The 12,267-nt window shown below is 34.2% G+C and overlaps 1 pseudogene; it reads left to right on the forward strand.

Moving 5' to 3' along the window:
* Window positions 1-249: 249 nt before the first annotated feature.
* On the forward strand, window positions 250-367 carry LOC123807813 (annotated as a pseudogene).
* Window positions 368-12,267: the final 11,900 nt, after the last annotated feature.

The raw sequence follows: 12,267 nt of genomic DNA on the forward strand, positions 1-12,267 counted from the left end.
AACAAACACTAACTTTGTTAAGAACTCACTAAAGTAAAATAAAAATTACCAAAGAATAAAAGCAGAAATTATAATAATATTAACAATGAATATAAAGTAGAAAATATGATACAACTAAGATCCAAACTATCAGTTTTACCAGTAAATACAAATAGAATTTAATAATCTATTCACATAAAGACATTATAAGAAGCGTTCACAAAACCAAACCCAATGTAAAACACCGTGATTCAGAAAGGTTAAAAAATAATCGCTTCTTGGCCTTTTGGCTAAGATCAAATGTAGTATCTGTTCTTATCAGTTTAATATCTGATACGTCCTCTATCCAGAAAGGTTAAAAATAAAAGATGGGCCAAGCAGATCCCACGAATGTAAAACTGAAAAGAAGATATGACAATCTTGATAACTGACAAAATAGATTTCAGTCTTAAAAGCATTAAGCCAAAGAAAGACCACTTCATGATGCCGAAGAACATCATTCATAATAACAATGTAACAGTCATGAATATCTATGCATTAAATATTAAGTCAAACATCTTTAGAAAGCATAAAATACATAACATATAAGGAGAAATTGGTAAAATCACACTAATCATAGGAAACTTTAATATATAAGTTTTGATTCAAGATGGTTTGAGTGAAGAAATATTAAGAGTATAGAGGAACTATAAAACATAATAAAATACTTTTCTCAAGAATATATAGCAATTACTTCTTCCTAATAGTGCCTTTATTTTCTTTTCAAGTACATGAAACATTGTCAAAAACTGACAATAAATTATGTCACAAACAAAACCTCAGTAAGTTTCATGGAATAGAAATAATATAAACAATATTTCAATATACTGAAATTATGAACATGACTTAAAAAGCCATTCCATTTTGATATTATAACTCTTTTATATAACTCTTGGATCTCAAAGGGATTATATACAAAATGGTCAGCATTTCCTTAAAAACTAATATTAATAATGACCATAGAAGCACTACATATCAAAATATATGAGGTATAAGTAAAGTGATGGTAAGAGAATGATTCAAAACTATGTGTGTTAATAAAATTAAATAGTGGAATTAAATGAGTATAATATTTTTCTTGAGTAGAAAAGGTTACTATGTTTTTAAAGGCAGAGGAAATTTATAAGAGTGAGAGAAGAAATAAATGTTAGAAAAAAGAAAACGACGATTTTAAAACACTAGTTAACCTAGTTTTCTAAATGGGGAAAAGAGGGAATAAACAATACTGTAAAATAGAAAAGGGAAGACATAAAGGGATCGTAAGAGACAATGGATATAGAACTCTACACAAAGAAGTTTGAAAATCTACATAAAATGATTAATTTTCCAGGAAATGTACTGAAATATCCCCAGTAGACCTACAAAATTTAAAACACCAAATTCCAAAAAAAAAAACCCAAAACATTAAAAAGTTAAAAAAAAAAAACTGTTCACAGGAAACATCAGGCCTTAATTCTTTCAGTAGGTATTTTATCAGAACTTCAGAGCCCATAGAACCTTACTAATGTTATACTATTTCTGGAAATAGGGTAAAAAGTATCTTTAAAAACTACCTAATAAAAATTGCACCAAAAATCTTATCATTTACACCTATGAAAATGGGTAGAAATATCCTAAATAAAATACTATTAAATAGAATTCAACAACATACTAAAAAATAATGCATCGTGACCAAATAGGACTTATTTCACAAAATGCAAGGGTTGTTCAATTTTAGGAAATTTATTAATATAATTATCTACATTGGTAAACATAAAAATATAAAGAAAATCTTTGATTATCTGCAAACATGCTGAAGAAGCCTTTAATGAGAGTCAACACCTATTTCTGATTCAAATGAAATTCTTGAAGAAGTAATCAGTTGTCACTCCCTTAAATAATGAGAACATGGACCTCATTTCAAAAGCCAGTGTCCTACTTAATAGAGAAATGTTGGAGGCCTAATTGCTAAAATTAGGAACAAGACAAAAATGCTTCTATCTCTCCTCATGTTTTTATGTTGTATTGAAGATTCTATACTTTGAAGTCAAAAGGAAGAAAACAATTAAAGTTATTAAAATCGAAATGAAAAAGTTTTAAAAATATCCCCCTGCAGGTGATAGAATTTTATGCCTGAAAAGTACAAGAGGTTTAATCCTGAAACTAATATAAATGGTTAGAAAATTTAGTCATATATAAGGATATAAAACTAATATATAAAAATCAATAATATTTGTATATAAAACACTATTAGTTAAAAATATAAAGAGAGAGATGACTCCATTTATAATTACAAGCAAATATGAAATACTTAGAAATGAACCTAATGAGAAACGTACAAAAATTGCATGTGAAGAACTTTAAAAATTCTTGAAAAGCCACACAAACACTCTTGAAAAACTAAGATACCTTTGCTTAAGATGAGAAAATTAAATATCATAAAATTTTCCTAAAGTTAATAATAAATGTGTCATGATTTGAATGAAAATATCCACAAGTAATTTTTAATATGGAGTTAGCAATCTGATTCTAAAATTTATATGAACAAATAAATAAACAATAATGGTTAGAGGGTGGAGGGAGTGAGCAAAAAAGATAAAAAAAGGACTCACGGACTTGGACAACAATGTTATGACTGCTGGGGAGAAGGGAGTGTAAGGGGACTAAATGGTAATGGAAAAAAACAATAAAGATTAAATTAAAATATGTATATATAAATGAAAAAACAAAAAGGAAGAAAGAAGATGTGGCCGTACTGAATATAAAATATACTCCACTGTTCCATAATTTACTGTACTATGCTATATTATACTATACTATACTTACAAACAAGTGATATTAGTGCATGAATAAACAGACAAATGTAACAACAGAAAATCTAGAATAGACTGAAGTACATAGAAGCATTTAGCGGCATTTCAAACCACTAAGGAAAATATGGAATTTTTAATAAATGAAATATAAGCAATTGGATAGATGTTTGGAAAAAAGATCAATTGCTACCATAGCTCACACTCCATCTTCTAGGCTATGTACGGTTTCTCAGCCTTGGGAAGTGGTATGGAAGCAATGTTGTAGAACACGGTCAAAATTTCCTTCACCTGCACATTGAAACTGAATGCCAGTTTTTGTACATTTTCTGGGTTGGCAGATGTTCTCACTGATGTAATTTCCAGGTTCTGGGAAATGGAATAGAAAATAAGTTCAGCTACCCAATAAGGAAACAGTGAGACTGATCTAATAATATGTGAAATTCTCTAAAAGACAATCATTCTGCCAAATGTCAGTGTCATAGAACACACAAGGAGGGGCAATTGGACTAGATTAAACAAAAAAGAGAGACCTAAAACCTAATGCCAAATGTTAACAATGATTAGATCTTTGTGTAAAGACAAAAAAAAAAAGCTATTAAAATATTCTTAGTATCATTTCAAATGTCTTAGGTGGAATAATGGTGCTGTGTTACACAGGAAAAGATCTTATTTTTAGGAGACATTGATTATAGATGTCTCTACCAATTTTTAATGTTGAATTGGAGATATTAGACTTTGCAGTCAGAAGGAAGAAAACAATTAGAGGTATTAAAATTGATTTATAGATGATTATAGATGATGTGTATAAGCTGCTTACAAGTGGTTTAGTTGCATATACAAACAAATATGACAAGATTTCAATGACTGTTTGACAATAGCTGTATAATTCTGTTGGCTTTTCTGAATATGTAAAAATTTTCATAGTAAAATGTTGTTGCAACGTGATCCTCACTGAATTCTTTAATGATGTCTGCTGTCTTTTAGTCTCATAGTCTTTACACAGCTGCTGTTTTGTTTGTTTTCTATTTTGTTTTCATGTTTCTATCTCATTAAGATGAAAAAGGGCAAGTGTCTTAAGGCCTGGAATTTGCTCACAAACAGTAAGATTTCATTTTCCTTGGTTACCTTCACACTCTACAAAGTCATTATTAAATTACTTCAAAATTTAAGTTACAGAGCTTGTTGATATAAAATTAAATTATCAGTTCAAGGATCCAGTAGTTTGAAGGGAATAAGAGGTATTTGAAAATTCAATTCTGTGCCTTTTTTTTTCCCTGTGCTTTCCCTCCTTGATTGATTCTGCTCCTTTAAACAACTTTTGGTACTCAGAAATTTTCCTTAACAGACTTTAATAGTATTTCATTACAGAGGAATGATGTTCTTCTTTCTCCTTCTACTATTTCTTTCTGTACATAGGGAGCTCCTATAATACTTCTTAGGTGAGTGTAGAAGATTAACATGGGCATATGCAATCCATCTCATTTCTCTACCTTTTTCTTTCAAGTGACCTTCATCCTGGTATATTTCTCATGCTGTAAGTTTACAAAATGTTTGAATTCATAAGGAAAGAAAACCTGAATTATGGAAGACAAATTCAATTAAAAGTTCATCTTCTGCTGCATGGACAAAGAATATTAATTAGGGACAACATTTTGAAGAAAAATATATGTAAAGTGTTTGTGGAGTCTGAGGTGGTTGGGGGAAACAAGAATTTAAGAATTAAACCCAAACATATATGGTCAACTAATTTACAACAAAGGAGACGAGAAATATGATAAGGAAAGCATGGTCCCATCAATAAATGTTGTTGGAAAACTGGATATCCACATGTGTAAAAATGAACTAGGACACTACTTATACAATTCACAAAAATTAATTCAAAATGGGTCAAAGGTAGGAACGTAAGACCTGAAACCATAAAACTCTTGGAAGAAAACATAAGGGATAAGCTCTTTGGCATTGGGCTTGGCAATCAGTTTTTCGATTTGTTCCTGAAAGCACAAGCAACAAAGCAAAAACTAATGGGGGATTGCATGGAACTAAAAAGCTTTTGTGTAGCAAGGAAACTATTGACAAAATAATGAAGCCACCTACAGTGTGGGAATGAATATTTGAAAACCATGTATCTAATAATGAACTAATGTCCAAAATATATAAAGAATTCATACAACTCACTAGTAAAATAACAATTCAATTAAAAATTAGCAGAGGAACTGAATAGATATTTTTCCAAAGAATATATACAAATAACCAACAGGTACATGAAAGGTGTTCAACATTGCTAATCATCAGAGAAATGCGAATCAAAAACACGGTGAGATACCACCTCACACCTGTTAGAACGGATATTACCAAAAAGACAGAAAACAACAAGTGTTTGGTAAGGATGTGGAGAAAAGGGAATGTAAATTGGTGTAGCCACTATGGAAAGCAGTATGGAGGTTCCTCAAAAAGTTAAAAACAGAACTACCATATCATCTAGCAATTTTACTTCTGGGTATATATCCAAGGGAAGTGAAATCACTATCTCAGAAAGATACCTGCAGCCTCAAGTTCATTGCAGCATCATTTACAAGAGCAAACACACTAAAGTATGGATGAAGTAAGTGTAAGATAGAGAGAGGGATAAACGTAGAGACAGAGACAGAGATGGAGATAGAGATAAAGAGACATTCACACACACACACACACACAATGAAACATTATTCTACAAAGAGAAAGAAGGAAATGCTGCCATTTATGACAACATGGATGGACCTCCAAGGCATTATATTAAGTAAAAGAAGTAAAACAGAGAAAGACAAATGTTGCATGATGTCAGTTATGTGTGAAATCTCAAACATCCAAATTCATAGGTACAGGGAGACAGTAGGTACAGGGTGGAGAAAATAGGCAAAGGTAGTCAGAAGGTAAAGAACTTCCTTCTTTAACCTTCTTTAAAAGGTAAAGATGTTGTAAGTTCTGTGAATGAATATACAGTGTGGTAACTATATATTTTTGATTGTTGCAACTTGGCCACATTATATTAGCTTTAGTGTTTGCCTCTGTGGATTTGTTTTGCGGTGGGTAATTGATATGTCTATTGGCTTAACCCCAAGTGTGTGATTATTTTTTACAAAAGCAAGGCAATTGATCCCGGACTTTAAGTTCTCTTTTTTTTTTCTTTCAAAAGAACATGTGTAGAGTATGTGAGTGTCAGGAGAAGTGAGAATGTAGAGTTCCAGAGCTATAGACTGAGGCCTTCACCCAAAAATGGCTTTTCTCAGTAATGGCACAGACTCTGGGGACTTTGATCAGATGTTAACTGACATGAATTACTCAGTGGCTGGATAGCATGGACTAGTTTGGCCATGCTGCAGCAGCCAAGGGAAAAGTCACAAACATGGCAGGAGCCAATATTCATGATAGGACAAGACAGTCTTTCTGTAACCAAGTCTGCTAGACATTGCTGATCAGAATGACACTTGCTACTCTTAAATATTTAATCCCTGAGCTACTGAACACTACTGTGTTTCTAAGCTTAAATTGTTGATGCCTGGCATAGTCTATTTCAATAAGTCAGCTGTCCAAGATTCTATTCTTTATTTAGGCTCAAGAAAGGAATTTTAGAGATATTACCTTTGCCTGAGGGACTATATCCATGGAATTTTTAGATTTCAGAATCTTGGAAACAAAAGACAAATAGAAGACATGTTAAACATAAGTTGAAAAGGATGAAGATGATAGTCAATCAAATTAAATACAGTATAAATGTTGGAATAATGAGAGGTAATCCTCTGTGTAGGAATATCCAAATCTAGAAGAAAAAGATTTGTTGGGATGGTGACTGACTTGTAGACACAGATGTCATTGATTTGGAGTTACTGATCCAAAGACTCTGATTCAGAGCCTTCTGAAGGCAAAATCTCAAGTTTCCACCATTGGTTCCAGGAGGATACCCTTAGATACAGTGATTTGTTCTCCTAAAAAGGTGGGAACAAATCTGTCCTCTGGTATTTCTGATCTGCTCCCCACAACTCTGGCTGACCACGGGCTTGGCCTTATTCAAGAGAGCAAAAGGGTAGGAGAAGGCGGTAGGGAGGTGGGGAAGCAGGGGACACTTCTTCATCACTAATGCATTCTCCCATGTGGAAGTAGTACCAGTAACGTGACACATTTTCTTCCCTCCATCTCTCATTCTCTTTCCCAAGAAGGAAGAGAAAATTAGCTGGTAATTTTGGAAAAGTAAAATAGACTCATGTGGCCCACTTTCCTCTTCTTTTCTCTGTCCACAGGCATCATGCATTTGGCTCTTTTCCCCCTTTCTGAACTTTTGCCAGGATGAGTCTATTCCTGTGTGTGAGTTCCGCTCTACCCAGAGCTATTGGTGATAGATGGATTACTGTCATAACTGGGACTCATTATTAGGACTTGCCCATAGGTGAGGGCACAATCTCCACGTCAATTAGAACCAGAGTAAAGTGTGGTAGTCAAGAACAAGGAGTCTCGGGCCAGACTGCTACGGTTCATTTTAGCTCTGCAACATACAGCAGCTGACCTTGGTCAAATTATTGACTATCTCACTGCTTCAGTTTTGTTTATATGCAAAGTAGGATAACAATATTACCTTTTAGGGCTTTTATGAGGATGAAATGAGTTATGAAATGTAAATCCCTTAGAACAGTACTTCAACCATGGAAACACTCAATATGTTTGAGCTGATCTTATGAACTTCATTAGCCATAAATAATATTTTGGACTTCACAGGTTCCTTCTTTTGTCAAATTTCAGTTGATTCTCAAGTCAGGTGGGCAAAAAGTGTGCTGTTTCCTTACATCCTTAAAATTTACATATCATATGTAAACTATAAATATGTCCAGATTATTCCTGCTTGCCTTGAAGCTAGAAAGACTCAAGTTTTCCATGGCCTACTAGGACTGTATAACATAGAGCCCATGTGAGAATTTGGGAGCCATTAATGGCAATACCTTTGAAATGCTGCTAGTGAAATGATCTAATAGTGACTTCCATAGTGGACTCTTCAATGCATTTGTCACTAGACCCAACCAATCCTTCCTTAATTAGATCATGCATGCGATTATAAAAGAATCTTGTCTACTTTTTACCAATCAAATGGACTAATTCTTATTATAACATTCAACTTGTTGTAACTTTGCTTGATGAATCTGAGTTTACATTGTGTCAGGGTCTTCTTAATATATATACTTCCTGAATATGCTGCTACTACTTCAGTCTGTTTCCATCACTATATTTAGTAAAAACTGTATAAAGATTTTGTCAAATATATGTTACCACTGATGAGTTTTCAACTCTTCTAGAATCTCCCACTTTATATATAGGTCATTCTAGTGGAAAAACTCTTGTATTATAATTTTATCTAAAAGACATTTAAGCCTATACTTAACTAATCAATTGCCAAATACTTGTTGTAAATCTAATTTACTAGATTCCACGTGGTCTGGGCAAAGACACAGACATGTTTGTAGTCCTCAGGTAGAACACAGTATAGAGAGACACAACACAGAGACATTTTACAAGGCAATGAGGAATAAAAAAATAGCATACATGTCACCGTATTACAAATATTTAAACTTGAAAACAAACACACCCTGAAGAAAAAAAACACTTTTCAACTTAAAAATAATAAACCTCCCTCCTCAAAAACAGCCTGTCAACAATTATTCAAGAATTCTCTTGCCGTAAGGGGTGTGGCTTAGTGGATTAAGTGCTGGCCTGCGAACCAAAGTGTTGCCGGTTGGATTCCCAGTCAGGGCACATGCCTGGGTTGCAGGCCAGGCACCCAGTACGGGGTGTTCAAGAGACAAACACACACTATTGTTTCCCTCCCTCTTTTTCTCCCTCCCTTCCCCTCTCTAAAAAAAATAAATAAAATCTTAAAAAAAAGAATTATCTTTACTCAAATATCCCCTGAAAAATTATATTAAAATGGCAATAGATAAATGGAATCTAAGTAATTTAAGATACTCCAAACATTATGATTTCTCTTCTCTTTCATTGCATTATGTACAAGGTATTCTGTCATGATAACATTAACTATTTTTATAAATATATTCTGTGAGATACAGTGATATCAAGATTATCTAAAAGAAAAAAACAGTCCCATTTTGCTGGTGCTTCTGTTTACTGACGATGGTTTAAGTCAAAATCTGCTTCCCTCTGCTTTTCAATTGCTGTCATTAATTTTTGCTCTTGCCGTCACACAAAATGCACTTAATGCACTTTTCACAATACAACCTCTCAAATATTTCAAATCACCTATCATTAAGCCTTCTTTCTTCCAGGCAAAATTTTCTACTTTCCAATTAGTCTTTATAAATATAGCATTAAGTCTGCCAACCATCTTAGTTTACTCACCCTTCGGGGTTGTGTCTAATGCTTGGATATGCCTTTTAAAACATGTGCCCAACAAATGATAAGCACAGTCAAGTAAAAAATAGAGAAAATTCTCTTTTTATATTGGACACCACATGCATATTGATCTAGCATAACTCAGATTTAGCTTTGGGGGAAAACAATGTCACAGTTTGACTTAAAATTAATTTAATGTCAACTTAAATCCAAAATCTCATATCACCCCTTTTCTATATTTTACAATTGGTTTGTGAGGACCCAAATTGTTAGAAAGAAAGAAAGAAGAAAAGAAAGAGAAAGAAAGAAAGAAAGAAAGAAAGAAAGAAAGAAAGAAAGAAAGAAAGAAAGAAAGGGAAAGTCTTTCTGTGGAAGGAAATACTAGAAAATTCTTATGTTTTAAGAATGGTTTCTGATAATCCCATAGCAAATTTTCCCCTGGATATTTAACATCATCTTCAAATGTTGTTACTGTTCATCTTTTCTTTAGTTATACTGGGTAATTTAAGACTATCTCTTTAAAATTCATTAAAGCAGCATTATCTCCCAAGTCACAAATGGGGTTCAACCCTCAATAAAACAAAACAAATTATTATTGCTAAGTAATTTTTGCTAGTATACTGACCTCACATAGCCCATATTAGTTTTGGAATTGCGTTGTGTACTAATGGCAGCCAGACTGCTATGTTTTCCACAGCTAATGAAGAAGAAAACAAGACGGGATTTCGTAGATGGCTGTCGAAGTCGACATGCCACACAGGGGAGAACTGGAGGGAGAAAGACCAACTGGGATTCGTTAAGGAAATTTTGTATGACACTGAGCATTTCACAGACACAAGAGGTATTCGGCGAGTGATTCACAGCTTTTCTGTTTCAGTCAAGTGGGTGGTATTACTTTTTGTCAGCAGAATAAATGGCTCCGTCATGGCAGCAGGCTGTATTGAATACCACAATCTCAGTTGAATGCACAAACACTACTCTAGGAATGAATTAAAGTCCTTTTTTTCCTGCCTAAAAATGGTTCTCGCATTGATGATGAAAACTAGAGAAGGAGAGGAGGCAAATCAATGTGCATTTGCCGACATTTGTTTACTCATTGACTGCTCTCAGGTCAGCGAGACGAACAAGAGGATTGTAGCACCCCGACATTCTCAGTTGTGCTGGCTTGGATTGTATAGGTCACACATGCATACCTCTCTTCCTTTCTTGGTTCCTCCTAGCTTCACCTTGGTTTTCTATGCAGTACCTCGCTCACACTGGGGCTTGTCTGGCAACCTCTGGGTAATCCCACATGGTTCCTGCACTCCTATACCCAGGCCTCCTATGTAATCCCAACATTTTGTATTACTACAGTATTATAACATGCATAGTGGTTCAATGTCCCTGTATCAGAACAGTCCTTTCTTCAAAGTAAGCCTAGCACCAGCTGATTTTGTTGCAAGCATGTACAGATCTTTCAATGTTTCACAATATAAATGTTGCAAAAACCAGGAACTAGCTTGTTTCTGTTATATTTCATAAACGTTACATTTTAAAACTTTCTCCCTTGTGCAAATATGTTTTCTTTCATATGTTAATGGCCAAAATCATGCTTCAGCAATTTATTTCTAACACCATTTAGCATGTAGACATTGATCATGTACCTATAGATTCCAAAGAAGAAGCTGAATATCTGTGTCTTGCTTTCTGGCTCCTCTTTTCCCACCTGTCTCATTCCCTCTTTCTGGGTGATCTCTGCTGCCCAGCACCACCCCATTTGGAATCCTGTGTTCAAAACGGACTGAGAATACGACAATGCAATTTGTCTTCAGATAATGCAAGGACTACAAAGGACATAAATCCCAATCAGTCAATCTCTCCCTAATTTTTTTTATCTTGCTCAAACTTAAGCCTGAGAAACCAATGCTGCACTTAGACTCATGTAAGCCTGGCACAGGGAAAGACCCAGAAATGATTTACTACAATATCCAACCACTCAGAAGTCCCATCGGCTACTTACTCGATACCCAGTTACGAGATTCTGTTAACTTCCCTTGCAGTGGCAAGTAATGAGTTTTACAGCATCGCTGGGTGGCACTAATTACTCTAAGATAATTCTTTCTTTTCTTGAGTTTATAACTTTATTACAGCAATTTCTAGTTATTGGTCTTTTTTTTCCCCTCTGGAATACCATGGAGGCTATCCTTCTTTGTTCAAAAACTTATATGTAAAAGAACATGTCCAGTCAGTTCCCTAACATTGGATACCTAACAGTGTATTATAATGCCTGCTATAAGAAAATAATCTCTCACATCTCACACTGCATGAAGATAGCAGTGGTGAGGAGCACGGTTTTCTAAACCTAATTTGTGAAATAAGATGTGGGTTGTCTGGTTCAATTTTCATTTCCTTAAGAAATAGCAAACTCCCGTATTGAAATGTGTGCAGTTACCTGTGTATATCATGCTTTAAAGCCCTTCCTGTGCTCTCTGCACTTTGTGATTTGCACAGCCACCTATGTTTATATTTGTGTTTACATGAATCTTATTCTGGAGATAACTTCCAGTTTGAAATTGCAATTGCCACACCGGGGCTTTTAGATTTTCTCATTCAAATTTTATCTCGCTTTCTATCTTTTATTTTCATTTTCTTTTCATCTTAACCCAGAAAGTGGCCTACTTTCTTGTTCAACAGATAAGAATTTACATATTGCATGCTTAATAAGAATGTTTTTAAGCCATTTTATTATTATTCTCATGTTTTTGTTGGTTGGCATAGGCTTTGAGTAATATGTATTCAGCATGAGCTTTCTTTCCCTAGGGAACGAGACTCAAATAGTTTTATTGGAGGTTAAGATTAAAAATGACACAGTTTGTAGGAAAATGACTGCTTACTAAAATGTGACTTTTTTTTAACCTGCTATATGGAATTCTCTAGCATATTTGTTAGCAATGAATATAGTATCATTGGGTGGGCCTATACAGCCCTTGGAGAGTTCAAGAGAAAGATACACTAAGAAAAATACACTTGGAACAAGGGCGAAGACCTTCATTATGAGCCAATTTAGCTGGTCAAAGAGAAGCATGTGTCCTGAAGACAGAGCTACTTA

The sequence above is a fragment of the Phyllostomus hastatus genome, unplaced genomic scaffold (assembly GCF_019186645.2).
Source record: "Phyllostomus hastatus isolate PE091 unplaced genomic scaffold, TTU_PhHast_1.1 phas_scaffold_46, whole genome shotgun sequence".
NCBI classification, from domain to species: domain Eukaryota; kingdom Metazoa; phylum Chordata; class Mammalia; order Chiroptera; family Phyllostomidae; genus Phyllostomus; species Phyllostomus hastatus.